This window comes from Podarcis muralis, chromosome 6 (genome assembly GCF_964188315.1).
Source record: "Podarcis muralis chromosome 6, rPodMur119.hap1.1, whole genome shotgun sequence".
Lineage (NCBI taxonomy): Eukaryota > Metazoa > Chordata > Lepidosauria > Squamata > Lacertidae > Podarcis > Podarcis muralis.
The window spans coordinates 81583850-81602891 of record NC_135660.1 but is presented as its reverse complement, the minus strand read 5'-3'; the positions used below and the strand labels follow the sequence as shown (position 1 = coordinate 81602891).

General features: G+C 45.4%; 1 long non-coding RNA gene across 1 annotated transcript in view; it reads left to right on the top strand.

The window, feature by feature from the left end:
• The window catches only part of LOC114597070 (uncharacterized), a 66641-nt gene extending 63943 nt beyond the window's left edge, over nt 1–2698 (top strand). The window contains exon 3 of the long non-coding RNA XR_003706694.2: nt 2045–2698. This is a non-coding gene — a long non-coding RNA (uncharacterized LOC114597070). The remainder of the gene's footprint in view (nt 1–2044) is intronic.
• Nucleotides 2699–19042: the final 16344 nt, after the last annotated feature.

The window sequence follows — 19042 nt, the reverse complement described above, 5'->3', positions numbered from 1 at the left end:
GAGGACAACTGATGGGAAGAAGTAGAAAGAAGGAAAAGGTTGCAAGCAGGAAAGCTACCTGGGGCACAAAAGTTAGGAAAATACATGCAGAGAAGATGGGCAAGGCTGGGGTAATGTGTGTTTTTTCTGGGGGTACGCAGGGGTATGCATATCCCTAAACATTTTGTGAAGCTTTGTACTTTTGTCCATTTACTGTATTCATTTCCCCTGATTTGAACTATAAAATGGTGGTTTTCTTGAGTCAAAATGAGAGTACCCCTAAACATTTTTTTAGAAAAAAAAGCATTGGTCATATGAATGAGGAAAATAGGAAAGAGCAGCTGATTCATATATTACATTCAGAGAAGGAAAAGTCCCTGTGAAGTAGCCTTGCAAATAAATCCACAAAATTACTAGCCATTGGTTTTACTTACCCATTTGTGCATACTTGGCAATGTAAGTCATTGGGGTCACCAACAACCGGAAAAGACACGGATTTAGCAAGTTAAAATCAATCCAGGCTGGCTTCCCATGCTCTGGGGATCACCTGGGATGAGCCATTAAGGAAAACAAAAGGAAAGTGATGGGCCATTAGGAATCCCACCAGAGAGAGGGACACTTCCTTCAGCTCCGAGTTAGAGTTTGGAGCTTTTGGCCTTTCAGTTAGCAGTAGCTTGTTCTAGGGGGGAAAGGTTTGTCCGTCTGTTAAATGCAGAAAGCTAAGCAAAGGGACAGAGAGCCGTGTTTGGTTTCTTTTTGGAGCAACGGCTGTAGCAATGGGAGAAACAGGACCCTCTTGGAGTGTAGGCTCAGGTTATATATGTGTGTGTGAATAAACCATATACCATAAAGGCACTACAGTTTCCACTGTGCCTCATTTCCAAAGGAAACATGAACCCTGGTAAGCGCCTGGAACTCCTGGGATCTCGCACCACTTGGAGTTTGAGGAGGCGTGTAACAGTATATTGATTGATAATAAGAAAGAGAAGCACACTATGAATGTAATTTCTACAACTACCCACAGGTGTTAAGCAATGGGGGGCAGAGGTGGGAGTTAGCTACTTCTTGGGGGACTGTTTCACCTGACTCAATTCTACTGTCCTGAGAAATAAGAGTACCCCCCAAAGTGAACAATTGGTGCACCAACTTGTTCTCCAATTAATTTGATTCAGAAACAAAGTACTTATAGGGTAATTTGCAACCCAAAAACTGTTGTGTATATAGAACACTATTCCTTTTAAGTCATTAGGCATAATTTGCTTTGCTTACAAGCACAGAGAGTGTGCTTGTAAGCAAAGCAAATTATGTTTTGCATTTTGCCTTAGCATTTGGAAGCTTGGAGAACAGAAATCTTATTTTGCATTTTTTTTAAAAAAGATGGCTCCTGTAGGTTTTCACTCTGTGGTACTTTTTTTTAAAACCTTTTTACTTCATCAGTTCTAGCACTGTGAAAATACTAGTATAGGTTGATTAATGCAAGTGAGAATTTCCTTCTTTAAAAAGGGCAACTCCTGGAGCACAAAACAGTTAAATACAATCACTACCAGCTTCATAATACTGTTTAATCAAGGCTGCAATGATGGTATTTTTCTTCATGCAAGATAAAGCGTTAGTTAAGGGGTAATCTCATTGTTTTACATGCTTTCTGGTTTTAATAAGCATTAAGTCTCTAAGATGGCTGCTTTTCAGCATGTCTTAAGCATCTCAAGTGGAAATTTCTAAGGGTACTTTCAGCCATTTGGAGATATATATATATATATATATATATATATATATATATATGCAGGTTTTATATCTCCATGGCAGCTCCCTAGACTCGTCATCCTGTTTTTTTCCTCCTGGCTGCAGCTGAGCTGGGTTGTTTCCAGTATTGCCAGAAACAACTTAATTTGTTTAAAAGTGACCCCCGATGTGTCAGTCTGAAGCCTGGGTTCAGCAGGGTAAACTGCTGGAGGTTGTTTTGAATGGCTGAAAGGGCTGTTTCATGCTCCTAGGCTATAGAGGCAGCCTTTTCACAAGCATAGTGGCAATTAATGCTGTTTTTATAATGTCTGTTTATTTGCAGATATATGCAAGTCTTCAAAGCAGCAGAAATTTCCCCCAACCCGAAAAAGTGAAGAGGGACTCCACCTTACCCAGGGCGCCTTCTTGCAAGCTAGCAGCAAAACTCCGGCTTGATCCTCCTTTGCTGGCTGATCGGTCTACATCCATGGAGTAGAGCTGTGTTGCATAGTCAGTAGCTACCAGACAAAAAGGCTGTCCAAAGGTCTAGAGTGGGTGGGTGGGGTTTAGAGGACCTCTCCGCTTTGTCTGAACCTCTTTGGTGCAAGAGTAGGATCCACAGTAGAGCAATGGGTAGAAGCAATGGGCACCATGGAAAGGAGAGCCACAGGAGAAGAAGCAGCCCTGTTGCGGAAGTGGCAGGCTGCTGGCTTCCCCTGGTGGCCAGTTCCCTTGGCCCTGAGTGAGACAACCAAATTAGTGATAGCCTGGTCACAAGTCAAGGCCTCTAGTATCTAAGCATAAGGAAGGCAAAGGAATGTCAGGCTTTGGGGAATCGGATCCCTCCCCCGGTGGCAGTAAATAAGCAGATCAAACGAAAGGAGCGTTCTTACCAGTTAGTTTCTTTAATAATCACAGCGAGAGACAAAGGAATGCATATCTCTCTAGAAATGGCGTTGCTCCCAGTAAAGGTTCACCCCCTCCGTTGCCATTAATCTACATCACTCCTACGTAGAGATGGGAAGGACGGGGGGGGGGGAATTGGGGGGCAGTTTCCCCCCCTTTTTTTCTTTTTTCCTGGAAAAATTGGGGGGGTGGAATATTCAAACTATATCAAACTGTGTGTGTTTTTTTCAATTTTTCCAGGAAAAAACGGATTTTGGGGGGAAAGCGGGGGAAAACCTGGTCCCCCCCCCCGGCCTTCCCATCTCTACTCCTACATTGGGTAATCTGAGCTTGTTGCTGCTGTGCTCTCTATCACATCTAGTCTTAAGCGAAGGGGGGGGGCAGGAATGCAGTCAAAGGACACTGAATCTGCCAGTTATTTTTCTCCTGGTGTTTCCTCTTCTATTTGTTCCTCACCCAGTATTTCCCAGCTTTTGCCCTCTGGGCCATGCCCCTCTACAAACCACTGTTCTAAATCAACACTGTCTTCCTGCCCTTGGGAATGTTCAGCAGAAAGGGGGGGGGGGTTGGCTCCCACCATTCCTCCTCAGCCCAGCCCCTGACAGGGAAGCAGGAGACAGGTGAAGCTGGAGAGCGAGATAAGAAAGGCAGAGGACAAAGGGGTTTGGGGCTATGCTGTATGGAGCTGATGGAAGTTGGAGTTCCATAACTTATGGGGGATCATAGGTTCCCCACTCCTGCAGCAGACCCTTGCACCATCCCTCCCCTGCCTCCACCCCAGCAAAGGAAAACAAACCACCGCATTCCCTCAGACAAGGGGTATCTAAATTGTCAAGCACCTTTCCAGCAATTGATCCTGACCTGCATGAGTCTCGGCTGACTTGAAACGGGTTGCGACTTTTCAGACAGCTCCCCTCCCCAGCCCTGCAATTCATATGCTTGCCCCCTCCCTCGCCCTTAAAGAGGCTCGTCGTCTCCAACGCAGAAAGAAATATTGTGAAACCGAATAAAGGCTTCTTTGCCTTCTGTGCTCTTCTGGGAAATAATACGTCTCTGAGGTCTGCTTGTGGAAAGAAAAGGCTTAAGAAGAAACAACAGAATTGGCAGCGGTTGTGAATCCTGGAAAGTTTGTCTCAGTTCCCAGACAGAAGGAACTGATTTACATCTAGGTGACCAGAAGCAAAGCTGCAGTCCCTTGAACATTTGCATTTTGGATGGTGCAGCTTGTCTTATAAGGGAAGAGAAAAGCTATACCTACTTGAAATCTGAGGCAGATGGGGCTCATCAACCTGGAAAGGTAGCCCATCTAGGAGAAGGAAAACTCTGTTCCTAAACCTCTGCTACCCTTCAGCTATACTTATTCATGAGAAAGGCTTTGGGAGTACAGTGGTACCTCGGGTTACATATGCTTCAGGTTACAGACGCTTCAGGTTACAGACTCCACTAACCTCGGGTTAAGAACTTTGCTTCAGGATGAGAACAGAAATCGTGCTCCAGTGGCACGGCAGTAGCAGGAGGCCCCATTAGCTAAAGTGGTGCTTCAGGTTAAGAACAATTTCAGGTTAAGAACAGACCTCCGGAACGAATTAAGTATGTAACCAGAGGAACCACTGTAAACTGCAAAAACCTGTACCTGCTGCCTTGCAAGGCATCTTCAGGAGAAGAAAGGGCAAAGGAGCAAGCCCTACACAAATCTAGAGTGGAGTCCCTAAGAAGGTTGGATGGTGTCTTATACACCTCCTTCTGGCAACTCCTGCAGCCAAGCTGGTACCAAACATATTGCTCTGCTTTCCTTTGGACCACATCAGTGAGGCCGAGAGGGGGTTCTTGTTGTCTAGGCAGGACCTCCATACACACTATGCAGGTTCATGCGCCAGGGAAGTCACTTTGGTGCTGCTAACCAAAGACCAGGGAGGGACAGATCACTCTTGCCAGAGGTCTGACTTAGTCACTTGTACAGAGTTCCCTCCTGCTTCCTTCCAGCACACCTTCCACTTCAGGTTCCCTGTCCTGCTTTCATCCTCCTCCTCTTCTGGGCCCACCTCTATAAATTTCAGCTGAGGGCTACATGTAGCACCCCAAGCTGTATGTTGCCCAGTCCTGCCATAACTGATCACCATAGCATGATGATGAGACACCACATTTAACACAGACCATGCAAACCCACCCTTTTAAAGGTTGAATGACACCCTAGTTTTATTGCAATGGCATTTTGGTCTCAAAATTACCTCATGGGTGAGAGAAAGATCTCACACACCCGTTTGCACTTTATTGGGGCGCACAACATGGGGAAAGCAGTTTCTATAAATCACTAACTTGGGAAGCTGGTCCTAGAATGTATGACCACACTTAATGTACGTCCAAGTTCCTAAAACTATGCCAACAGTAGGGGAAGCACACACATAAAAAAGCCCACCAGGGGAGGCAATGAATAACCTGATCTTTGCCTATTTTATCTTGCAATGTTAGGTTAGTCATTATTTCACTTGGTGCTCTTCCAGACAGAACTGACGCCATAGATTTGGCTTCGCTGTTGACATCTGTGGAATCAGTTGTACTATCAAATGCAGGCGTTGTTGTGGCACTGAAGGAGGCAATTCTCCCAAACTGGAAGGTCCCAGCATCACATCATACGGGCTTCCGGTCTTAAACAGCTGCACAGTGTTAACTGTGCCTTGCCCAACAGTTACCATGTCCAGTTCAGGGTCAGCCTCATTCTCCTGGAATGGGGAACCACCTCCATCAGTATGCAAGAGCCTTGCTTTCTATGCGAGAGGGACATTATAACTGTAGTTTTCAAATGTTTTCCTAATGGATTCCCTCGGTAGCGTTTCCGTGTTTGATTGGAACCCACCCCTCAATTTCTATGGAAATTTGCACAACCCTTAGGGATCTATTCAATTCTGCTAGCAAGAGCCTTAATTGTGAGATGTGATCTGAATGAGCAACTCTTTCCAGGGTCTTCACTGGAAGCCAAAAGTGTTCCAAAGTGGAAGTGTTCCCTACAGGGGAAGAAACACGTCTCTGTCTTGAAGCTCTGCTGAAACAGACAAGAGGATAAAAGAGATTTTATTCACAGCTAGCTAGGAAGTATTTTCCAAAGTGCATTGTGAGATATATTTTCCAGAGAGTGTGTTACTGATCTTCAATTGATAGGTTAAGACATCTAGGGTGGGTAGCACCCCTGACGTCACCGGGACTTTTTGTTTTGTGTTGTCTAACAGAGGAGAAAAGAGAGAGAAAAACAAAGGCGAGAGAGGAGGAGAAACAAATTTGGGCAGGGGGAGAAAGTCATGACAATATCTTTCTTTCTATATAGTAAAAATGCAAGAGTGTCATCATGCAGCCCCCATTGGAAGATGTAGTGCCACATCACAATCACTGCATGAAGTCAGGGCAGTGTAGGTGAGCAAAAAGGAAGGCAATGGCTGTGGCAATGGAGTGAGAAGGGAGAGAGAGCAATAAAGGTGAGTCCCCAGTCTGAAAAAGTTAAAAATTACAGATATAATCTAGTAGATCAGAGCCTTGGGCTGCCACACCCATGTCTACATTTGGAGGGCTGGAGCGAGAAGCTGGAGTTGCAGAAAGAAGAATGGAATCTCCTGTATGGAATGATAAACAAGAGCATTCCAGAGGCCTCATGCAGCCAGCCAATCATGGAGACCGGTGTTGCACACCTCATCTCAGACCTTGAGGATCCTCAGAAAATGGTGTTTCTGCTGGTTCAGACTCAGGTGTCCTTGAAAATGGAGCATAGGAAGCTATCTTATACCAAGTGAGTGATTGGTTCATCAACTGGGCTGACTGAATGAACCTGGGACCTCCCGGATGCAAAGCATGTACTCTTCCACCAAGCTCTGGCCTTCGCTCATGCCGCACTCCCAATGCCACACACAGCCATGCTTAGCCGTTAGTCAGGCATTAACAATGACCCACCCAAATTCTTCACTTGATTGGCCTCTGTTATTGCTCTTAGTCCAGGGGGGGAAACCACCACATTCTGTTCCCTGCCTAAATTGCATTCTAGTTCTCTTTCTTTCTCCAGCTTCTGAACCAACAGGGAGACATTGTGTGTGCTGCCATGCAAAGCCTTGCCTCTGAGGAATTGATGTTGACCTCGTGTTTCTCCCTCAGCTTGCACAGGGCCGCCACGGAGAAGCGATAAAGCTCGCAGTGAGAGCTTAAAAGCTGGGGAGTTTTCATTGTCTGTCTGCAGTACGGCTATCTCGCAAAAGGCCAGAAAGAAAGGCAGCCTCAAAAGTGCACCTCATTAAGGGAGAGAATGTGAAGAAGCATATTTCTTGCCTGCTGCGAGAGCCAGTGGGGTCAGGGATGCTGGGCTAGGAGACAATTCCATCCATAAAATGGGAAACAAAACCAAATATGTTGCGAGGATTTGTTTCATCACTGGATAGCTGGAAAACATTTTCTAATGACCAATTAGACTTGCCTCTGCTGTTGCCAGATCTCTCTGATAGTGCCACTATCTATTATAATAGTATTCATTCATCACAGGGATGACATTATACATTTTTCCTCGCTGCGTGGTGCTTATGCACAGATACTTTGGAAGTCAGCAACCTCTACTCTCAGCATATTGGCCATCCGGTGGCATCACAGTTGTCAAGCGTGACAAAGTGAAGCCCATAGGAGAGGTTGTCCAGAGTTCTGGAGTCAGGTGCCATCAGTACATGGATGGCCGCAATTTCCATCTTTCTTTCTTCGTCAGATCCTGGTGCATATCAAATCCAAACTCCTCTTCTTCAACATTTGGCTCAAAATTCGCATGAGCCACAATCTAATAGGTGGGTGAAACCCAACATAATTATGGTAGCAGTGGCAGACCCTCCAAGTGTCCCTGTTTTCCAGGGACAGTCCCGGATTTGCAGATTTCCGAGTTGATCCCGGAATGTTCCGCTTTTACTTAGGACATCCCTATTTTCATATGAGAAATGCTGAAGGGTATAGTTGGACGTCCCTATTTTTATTGAAGAGTTTGGATTTGATATCCCACTTTATCACTACCCGAAGGAGTCTCAAAGCGGCTAACATTCTCCTTTCCCTTCCTCCCCCACAACAAACACTCTGTGAGGTGAGTGGGGCTGAGAGACTTCAAAGAAGTGTGACTGGCCCAAGGTCACCCAGCAGCTGCATGTGGAGGAGTGAGGAATCGAACCCAGTTCACCAGATTACGAGTCTACTGCTCTTAACCACTACACCACACTGGCTCTCTGTTGGAGAAATGTTGAAGGGTATGGAGTTATGCAACTCTCGAGCCAAGGAGATAAGTAACCATACAACCTTTAAAAGACATCTGAAGGCAACCCTGTATAGGGAAGATTTTCATGCTTAAAGTTTTATTATGTTTCTATATATATGTTGGAAGCCATGTGGAGTGGCTGGGGCACCCCAGTCAGATGAGTGGGGTATTATTATTATTATTATTATTATTATTATTATTATTATGAAGGCCATCCCTATTTTCAGCAGAGAAATGTCGGAGGGTATACATTGGCAGTTTAGGTGCATAATTCAAAGAGGGCTTACTGGTGACTGATGGCAGAAGCAATGTTCTCTCTTTCTCTCTCTATATATATAATTTCTTTTTGTCTCACTTGTTGTTGGAGGAGTGACTCACAATTTCTACTGCAGGAGGTTTCCCCCCAAACATAGGGCACCAACGAGGCTTGTGCTTTCTTCCACAATTCAGGCTCCCTCCCCAAGTTTAGCCCAGCACTAACTTAAACTCTTCTGGACCCCTTTGAAATTTCTCAGGTATTTGCCTAGGGAGGAACCCGTCCAATTTGCTTTGAACTTCAGTTAGAAGACATTTCAGTGGCAACACTTAACACATTTTTTTCATTTTGATCCAAGCAAAAAAGAAATTACAACAGTGATCCTAATAAGGGGCATCAAAAGATTTAATCAAATGTATCAAATCCAGTCAGTTTTGAATGAAACTGTTCCTCCTCAAGGGATATTAGAATTTAGGAACCTGAGGTTTGGGGAGCAGACAAAATCTAATTTATTAAATGAGGAGACAGTAAGATTTGTTTCTAATATCATGTGTGGTAAAGGATTCCCACCTGCCGCCAAATGCATCAGGATTTTATGACTTCAATTAAGCCTTGGCTATAACTACCTGAATCACTTTTGTCATTTTTAGTAAGATCATGTTTTCTGGCTGCTCTGAATTATTCAATATTAGCTTTCAAGAACCAATGTATTTTAAGTTTGCATTTTTGATATCTTCCTCATAATTATGGCAATTTTATCAACACAGGTCAAATACTCATCCTTTTCCATGCAGAAAGGTTTTCAGCCTTTGACAGGTATTGTGAGTACACAGGCTCATTTCTATGGTCTCTCAGCATATAGACCCAATGTACCCACTAAGCAATATCAGTGGTCCTGGAAAATATCCATCTGTGGCCTGCAAGAGAAATGGAAACGGAAGAGAACTGTTGTGATTCAAGGACCTGCCACCCGCTTGGGGATAAGAAAGACACATGGACACAGTATATTAGGTTAATGGGCTAAAAAAGGCCACAACTTTATTGATTACAGCATGTGAGAGGTATTGGCTTAGGCATTGGATAAAACAATAGAGTGTGACTCCACCCCCTCAGGGAGGGGTGAGTCTATCAAGGGTTAACCACCAGTGGGAGGAGCCTTTTGATGCAAATACAACTGAAAGCTCCCCCTGATGTCACCGGGGGTCGTGCCATGGCCCTAGCCACCAGCAAGGGCATCGGACAGGATCCACGACCGCTGGATTCCTTTACCGGAATACCCATAAAGTGGAGGGGTAGGCGATGGCCACACCCTGCTCTCCAATACACAAACCAATGCCTAATCGCCACCCGAGCCCAAGAGGCTCGCTGCCAATACCCTCACAGCTGCAACAAATCCCTAAGGCTTCTGATGATGTCGGCCAGCCAAATATCATTGCTGAGATGCGAAAAGTGAACACCGTCATCACGAAACAAAGACAACTCGCTGAACCGGATGTCAGCATGCAGAATCACATGGCCATACATATAGCTCAATTTGCGCGCCACCACACGGTTTAAGAGTTTCCTGGATTTTTCAATGGCCATAGGGCTGTGGGAGCCTCACCAAACCCTTCTCTTCAGAAGGTTGGACCAAAACGACGTTGTCCAGCAGCGGAATGAAAGGGAAGTGCTGCCGCGGCCACATGTGAGCGGCAAAACCCCGCCCCCAAGCCTCCACCTGATTGGTTGGCTACCTGGGGGCGTGGTGCAGCAGCCAGGCCAGCTGGGCAGGGGCTGGAACACCCCCTGCCAACGCAGGAATGGCTCCTGCTCACAACTCCTCCCGTCTGTAAAGAGGAGAGGCTTTCCCATACCTGCCCTCCCTAAATAGCACCATTCCCTGTTTGTTAGAATTTCACTGCCTGAAAAAGACTTGTCCAGCCTGAAAGTTTCCCTTTGGTTACCTTTCCCCCCCAATAGAGACGGTGGTGGCTTGATGGAGGGATGCTGGCTGTATGCTGGCTCCTTTTTTCTGACTGAGTATATCTACCCTGCAAGTGAACAGTTAAGGGAAGACCTTTGGGTGTCTGCAAATAACATATGGTTTTCATAGAGCTGCTGTATCAAAAATCTCCTGGCTGCTCAAATCGCCATCACATATATGTCAAATGACAGCCTGCCCTTTCCAGGAAGACACTTAAGAAAAGAAAGAGGGAAAGTATTCTCAGAAACCTACTCATAGATTAGGTACCACCTGATTTACACGCAGACATGGGTCTTGCAGCCAAATGCATGTGTGTGCCCCAGTCCACTCTGACGTTCATTCACATTTTCCTCTCCATTTCACTGCAACTTTTTTATTTTGTATGAGTCTCTCTTCCATTTCGCAGCCCACTGATGCAAATATATATATGTCTTTTTGTGTGTGTGTTTTAAGATATTGCAGACATGCATCTTAGTCATAAAGCCACTTCTGACTATCAGGAGGAGGTGGGGTTGCGGGCTTCATGCCCCCAACCCAAGCATGGGGGCTGGCCCCATGCGATCAGGGGAATCCTCGGGCCGTGTCATCCCCCGAGCCAGCCAACTGGTTGGCTCGGGGTGTGTGGCTTGTGCCATTTAAGGCAAACGTGGCCCCGGGATCTCCCTCTTTCATCGGCGCAGCTGTTCGTTTTGCTCAAGTGGCAGTTAGGCATTGGTAGGGGTATTTGGGGGGGGGGAGATAGTCTCTGTGTATAGTACTTGATGGGCAGAAATATATTAAATAAATGTGTAAACAGAGGCTGGTGACCTAGGAGATTTTGGGGGGTACTGAATGTGAAGGATGCTGAACTTTGAGGGCAGCTGTTTACTCACATATCCACTTAGCAGCTGAAGCAAACAGTACAAGCAGTTCGTCCTCACTTGTAAAGCCGATAGGACCGAGCTGCGTGACTAGCATTGTTTCAACATTCATAGACTATGTGGGAGCGTATTCAACCCCAATGCATCAGTGGCCATTCACCAAATGGTGTGTGAGAGAGCGATTGCGATCAGCTCATTGTGTGCACATTGATGGCCTCATTTTCATCATGCAAGCAAATTGTGCATCGCCATTGCGAAATGGCTGCAGATGCAAATACAAGGGATTTACAAGGGAGTGTCTGGAGGCAGTTGGAGGATGGATGGCGGCTAACAGATTGAGGCTGAATCCTGACAAGACAGAAGTACAGTTTTGGGGGGACAGGAGGCAGGCAGGTGTGGAGGACTCCCTGGTCCTGAATGGGGTAACTGTGCCCCTGAAGGACCAGGTGCGCAGCCTGGGAGTCATTCTGGACTCACAGCTGTCCATGGAGGTGCAGGTTAATTCTGTGTCCAGGGCAGCTGTTTACCAGCTCCATCTGGTACGCAGGCTGAGACCCTACCTGCCCGCGAACTGTCTCGCCAGAGTAGTGCATGCTGCAGTTATCTCCCGCTTGGGCTACTGCAATGCGCTCTACGTGGGGCTACCTTTGAAGGTGACCTGGAAACTGCAACTAATCAAGAATGCGGCAGCTAGACTGGTGACTGGGAGCGGCTGCCAAGACCACATAACACCGGTCTTGAAAGATCTACATTGGCTCCCAGTACGTTTCCAAGCACAATTTAAAGTGTTGGTGCTGACCTTTAAAGCCCTAAACGGCCTCGGTCCAGTATACCTGAAAGAGTGTCTCCACCCCCATCCTTCTGCCCGGACACTGAGGTCCAGTGCCGAGGGCCTTCTGGCGGTTCCCTCACTGCCAGAAGCCAAGATGCAGGGAACCAGGCAGAGGGCCTTCTCAGTAGTGGCACCCGCCCTGTGGAACGCTCTCCCACCAGATGGGAGAAGCTTTTAATGTTTAACAGACCACTGTATTTTAATACTTTGTTGGAAGCCGCCCAGGGTGGCTGGGGAGACCCAGCCAGATGGACAGGATATAAATAATAAATTATTATTATTATTATTATTATTATTATTATTATTATTATTATTATTATTATTATTTTAAACAAATAGAGCTGCTCATTTCTGCTCTCAGCCTGGCCTCCCTGAGAGCCCGGCTCAGTTCAGCTGTGCCCCTAATCAATAGCCCTGGAGATTTTCATAGTACACAAGCTCTCCCTCCACACTGTCAAGAAGTGGGCAGAGGAGGAATGGTGGAGATCGCCTCCCCATCCTGAGCCTTCCAGGGAGGAGGAGGAGGAAGACAATATAGATTTACAACAGGGGTTTGAGGGAGGTCACAGCTCAGAGGCAGGTGAGGGGAAAAGTTGGGAGATCCAGAGCAGCTGGCTGACACGTCATTAGGAAGCATCCCAGACCCACCATCTCCCAGAACCTGGTGGGCCTTAAAAGTAGGAGAGCAAAGAGCTCAAAGACAGAAGGCACATAGCAGCACCCATAGAGGAGGTGATGATGATGATGAATGAGGAATTGGGAGAGACATGGGGTAGAGATTCACTTAGGACCACACCATTATCCAAGAGGCTGGGTTCTTTAGTTTCTCTCTGTAAAGTTTGAAATACGAAAAGACTGTAAGAAACTTTTCCTTGTCTTTATACTTTCCTAGGCAACCAGCCAAGAGCCGCTGACAGTATCCACACACACACACACACACACACACACACACACACACGAGCAAGCTCTTTAGAACATTTTGCTGGTGTGTTAAATGGTAATCAAATCCTCTTCTTTGTATTTCTTCCATACAGAAATATCCAACAGGTGATCTCTGGACTGTCTGGTGTGGTGTTGTGCAGGGGTACTGAGAATGACAAACAGCCGGAACATTCTCCAGGCGGAGAGGCCTTCCGTGTGTTGAGAAATCACTACAGCCTGTATTCTCACAAGGGATTAACCAGGGGGTGCATTTTAGCTGTAAAAACTGAAGTGCCAATGTTCTCAGCTTCTGTAAGCAAACTGCAAAGATTATATATGGACAGATTCAGTATAAACCACACCAGACAGTCCACAGATGAACAGGTTTGCCTTCCTTCTCCACCCCATCTCAACATGCGTCAACTTTTGCTGTCACTATATACGTCAGCAATCCGGTGGAGCTTAGTTGTGTTCAGAGAAAGCCTCGCTTTAAAACTCTGCTCATAATAGAAATTATTATTTATCCAGTCTGCTATCAGACAGATGGCTGCCATTTTATATCTGCCCAGCTCAGTGGACACTGGAGTTCAATTTAGAAAGTAGAAGATCAGGAAGTGGGGTTCATAACTAGATTTGGGGGAAAGAGGACAATTGAGGTAGGATTTTAACCAGAGATTCTGTGTCTCTCACACAAATATTCCTGTACTCCACGTTCTGCAACAAAACACAAAACTCAATGCTTGTGGGGAGGGCTCTGCGTCATAATAATAAAATTAAAAATGTTGTGCTAAATTCCTGGACAAGAAAAGCTGGCTTTATTTGATAGATACACAAACCAAGGCTGGATTTTGTTTAGTATTTCTGAATCTGCATAATTTGCTCTCCGGTTTTTACTATTTTACATAATTTATTCTGGTTTTGCCACTCTTGGGGAAGGGCAAGGAACTATACAGCAAAATGAAGCCCTACTGTTAGATATCTTATTTAGACCTCTGAGTTTAGACTCAGAGTGCTTTGACCTCTGAGTGTTTTCCAGCAGCCACTTTCAGTCCTTCTTGTGTATCTTAGAATCACAGAATTGTAGAGCTGGAAAGGTTCTCAAGGGTCATCTAGTCATTGCTCCCCTTGCGGTGCAGCAATCTCAACTAAAGCATCCAGGACAGATGGCCACCCAACCACTGCTTTAAAACATCTAAGGAAAGAGAGTCCGCAACCTTCTGAGGGAGTCTGTTCCACTGTCATACAGCTCTTACTTTCAGAAAGTTCTTCCTGATGTTTAATCTGAATTTCCTCTCTTATAACTTGAATCTATTGGTTTGGGTTCTAGCCTCCACAGCAGGAGAAATCAAGGTTGCTCCATCTTCCATGTGATGGTCCTTTAGATCTTTGAAGATGGCTATCATATCTCCTCTCAGTCTGCTCTTTACCAGGTTAAACACACCCAACTCTCTCTACCATTCCTCATAAGGCTTGGTTTCCTGACCCTTGATCATCTCGGTCACCCTCCTCTGCTGTGATGGCCTGGGAAAGGGCTTGGACTCAGAACCAGAGGAGACTCAGTCTGCACCGGATCCTTTGCCTCAGGCATCATCTGAACCAAGTCTGGGGCCTGATCCTGAAGAGTCCCAGTCTGCACAGGTTCCCCTGCAACAAACACCAGCTGGGCCGAGTCAGGGGCCTGAGCCTGCCCTGGCTCCAGATGTGGGGATTACCTCGTTGCCTTCAGCTGGGCCATCACTTACAGCTGCTACACTACTGGTTTGGTCAGGGGAGGCTGAGGCGGCCCCTGGGTCTAGTAACCCGCCGATGTCTCCTGAGCTGCAGAGACGAAGGTCTGAGAGAAGGAGAGACCCGAGTACTTGCAGGAGGAGTGCTCGCCTTCGGGCAAAACAGGGAGGTGAGTTGCCCGGGGATCAGGACTGGCTGTTACCCCGACAAAGATAAAAGGCTGTCGGACCCCGCCCCAGGTTGCGGGAGCAACATTGCTGTATGCTAGATCCTGCACCTGTCCTTGCCTGGTCTCCTGCCTTGGCTCTGTCGGACTGACTCCCAATGGAGCCTTCTGATTCCGGACCGGTCCTGGACTGCGTTTCACAGGTTACCCCTTGGCCCAACTCATCTGCACAGGTTCCAGCTTGTCAATATCCTTATTAAATTGTGGCGCCTAGAACTGGACACAGTATTCCAGGTGAGGTCTGACCAAGGCAGAATAGAGTGGTACTATTACTTCCCTTGATCTGGACACTATACTTCTGCTGATGCAGCCTAGAATAGCATTAGCTTTTTTTGCTGCTGCATCACACTGTTGACTTATGTTAAGCTTGTGGTCTCCTAAGACTCCTAGATCCTTTTTTTCATGTACTACTGGCAAGCCATCTTATATTTGTGCAGCTGGTTATTCCTGCCTAAGTGTAAAATCTTATATTTCACAACCATGGGGGCTATAAACTTTTTTTATCACACTTTTTAAAAAAGATACCTTCCAGCTTATGGCAGTAAGAAGCAATTACAACAGTAAAGCGAGGAATATTAGGTTGTATTCTGTCAGTCCTACCCAGGGCAAACCCGATGCAGGACTAACTCAGGGCCATTAACTTCAATTGGTCTACTCTGAGTAAATCTTAGTTGACTACAACTCAAGGGAGATTTGGTGGATTTTGGAAATTATTCCATCAGCTAAGGGCCAAGTTAAATATGTCATAATTTGGATTCTTCTGATTTCTTTTGTAAGCAGTTACCCCAAGAGAGGAAAAGAAACATGTTAAAGAGATAGCTGTACACAGCTGTACTGAAAATTATTTATATAATGCTTTTATACAGTAACAGAAAAATGCTTTTAGTTCATTGAGTAGTATTGTAGGTTTGATATATCAGAGTATGTTCATCCTTTTTTTGTCATAGAATGTGGAATGGGTCTTAAGCTAATGGATTTCTATGTACACGTATTGATGTATATGAAAAGGATCCTTTCATGGATGCAAGAATGAGATGTTACTGCATTTCTTAACATACTCCAATGCCTTTGTTTAAAACACACACACACACCTTTAATAAGTATTACATTAAGCCAATCGAAAACCCCTTGAATACAAGGTTCTCTTTATTTAAGCTAGAGCTGCATTCTTTCTGCATAGATGAAATTCCCTAGAGTTTATTCCTGGGAACCTGAACTGTTTCTTACCCTCACAACCAATTTTCACAAGTAGTTTCCAGAGAGCTAAATCTGAGGGTGGGAGCAGTCAGGGCTATCCTGTGACAGCTGATAGATATAAATTGTCCCAGTTCTGTTTACACAAGCGAGGCGATGCCGATTTCCAACTCACCAGTATCTGATTCATTCTTTTAAGTACACAAACAACAGTGAGCTCACCACTGGTGAGTGTTCAGGGTTCCCCATCCACCCACTCTTCTGAATACAAACGACTCACTGTAACGTTCACAAAAACAAGCCAAGATGGAAAGAGAAAATCTAGCCATATGCCTTTTCCCCTCCCTTTCAGATTTGTTTTCTTCCTTTCGAGGGGAAGAGGAGCAATTTTCCAACAACTATGGAGCCAGGCTTCCAGAATAAATACAGCGTTGGACACAAATACAATATTGGGTAATGTTATTTACGGGCCCTGTTTCAGAATAACCTGATATCAATCATGAGTGCGGTAAAATGATGCGAGTTACTTAATGCTCCCATTTGTCACACTTTCCTTGCGAAATAAATGACAGCTGGTTAATGCAGGATTCTGAACATTTAATAAACAAATGAGGACGCTGCCAGCGCCTGTGATGTTGATCCCCTTTTTTGCTCGAGGGGGAGAGGAGACGTAGTGCAGCCCAATTAGTGGAGTAATGAATGTAAAATCTAGCCTGAATTCATGGGCTTTCTCTGGGAAGAACTATACATTACACAGTGCAGGGCTACCACCCAAACCATCTCAGGTTCTCTCCATATTTCTCCCTTAAAGCATAATCACACCTACCCATACTGCGGCTTCACCCCTTTGGGCCCCAGCTACTGGTGAGGAATGGGTGCTAGAAATTCCCTGATGTCATGATGTGGGCCTTTGCATTACAGAAAGAAAGGCGATGGAGATAAGGTTTAAACCAAACTTAGGTTCCTCAGATGTCCTTGGAATACAATTCCAGTCACCTCTTTCCATTAGCAAGGCTGGCTAGAGATCATTCATTCATTCTATATACCACCTTTATCTTCCTAGGATCTCAAGGTGGTGGACATGGTTCTCCTCCTTGGTTCTCCTCCTCCCCATTTCATCCTCACAACCTTTTGAGATAGGTTAGGTTGAGAGACAGTGACTGGCCCAATGCCACCCAGAGAGCTTCATGGCTGAGTGGGGACTCGAACTTTGGTCTCCCAGATCATAGTCCAACGCTCTAACCGTTATGCCACTCTGCAAGCCCTCTGTGATAGGGCTTGTAGTCTAACAATATCTGGGAACCCAAGGCTCAGCGGGAGGTGGGATAAGTTTAGATTGGCCTTCAGCAACCTGGTGCCCTTTATATGGGAACTGAAGAGCAGTGATGGACTTTGGCATCTCAAATTTCAGTGGCACCAAAATCCTGCGTCCTTCCCCACCTCTTGCCTTCCATTTGGCGCCATATTTATGGTGCATCTTGCAGCACCCCAGAAGCTCTGTGTCCACACTCCCATAGATCTGCCTTTGTGAAGGGAGTCATAGTCCCAACACATCTGGTTGGCATTATTTTCACATTATTTTCTGTGGCCTAAGAGTGGAGTCCTATACACACTTACCTACGGGGGGGGCAACTTGATTAAAATATTGGGAGGGCAGGTAAACCCCACCCCACATAATCACAAGATGTGGCACACATATACCATTTTAATGGCAATACCCATCAATTTGGGGGACTGCCCCCTCAAATATTTTATTGGGGGGGCGAAGGGACCTCAGCCCCTCGGAGTTGGCTCCTATGCTTACCTGGGAGTAAACCCCATTGACTTTGCTTCTGAGTAGACATGCATAGGATTGTGCTGTTGCAGCCATAAAGTTGAACCATGTGGGCATGTCCACCATTTGGGTTCTTTCTCCTTGGTTACTCAACATTTGAGGACACAGAGGGCTCCTTCACACTTCATGCGAAACAAACCTGTGTCTGATCCTGACTCCTTGAGAAGGATAAACTCTGTTCACTGATGATGGTATATTTATGTTAAATGTCTGCACATGTTTTTCTCACAAGCACACATTATATTTAACATGGTCACATAAATCATCTTAGATGTACATTTAAAGTGTAGCTTTGGAGGCAGCCCTCAGCTGGAGATGTACTTAAAAAACAACAACCAGCCTACAACATCTATATATAAATATAAGAGGAACACCGAGCCCTATATATTTTTGAGGACCCTGTCATATTGCAATACTGGAGAACGTACACTGGTTAATCAAAAGAAAATAATACAAGAATTATCCCAGAGTCCATGGAGGCCAATCAGATCAACACTTTTATTTGCATAATCAATAAAACCAAAGCATGTTGCATAAAAACTGTCTGTCTCTGCTTGTCTTTTGGGTGCCTGTATTTGTTTAGTCAGTTTTTCCAATAAGGCTATAGATTTGTTGATGCCATCGTTCAATAGATGGTTCAGTCTTGGTTTTTACGGTTTCTTGCTGTGATGAGGTGTGCTGCCCCCGCCACTAAAAATGTTAATAGTTCTTTGCATTGTAAATTTTTATTGTTTCCCTCAAAAACAGAAGGCGGAACTAAATTCAATGGCCAAGTCTGCAGGATTGGTGTGACTGAGCAGCCGAGCTGTACCATTTTTGCACATGCCCAGTTATTTGTTGTGTCCAGTTCGAAATGTGCATGTGCATTGAATGGTCTTATTTTAACCCTTTGGTCTCTACCTGGCCAGCAATATGCCCAGTCCGACAACAAAATGGGTGTTTTAGTTGCCAATATTCTGCTTCGGCAGCCGCTGTAGCTCTTCCTCCATGTTGCTCTTTGTTTGTATAGCAGAGAACATGTGATAACAGCCAATCAGAGAAAGATGCATCATGACACACAATGTTAAGATACATGGACCACCATGTTGTTTACAAAGGTATTGTAGTACCAACCTTACTGTATGCTTGTGAAACATGGACCACTTATAAACACCATCTCCAACTCCTTGAAAGATTCCATCAATGGTGTCTCCAGAAAAATTTTACACATCACTTGGGAAGACAGGCGAACTAATGCCAGTGTACTGGAAGAAGAAAAGATCACCAGTGTCGAAGCAGTGATTCTTTAACATCAACTTAGTTGGACTGGTCATATTGTTCAGATGCCTGTTTATCGTCTTCCAAAGCAACTACTCTATTCC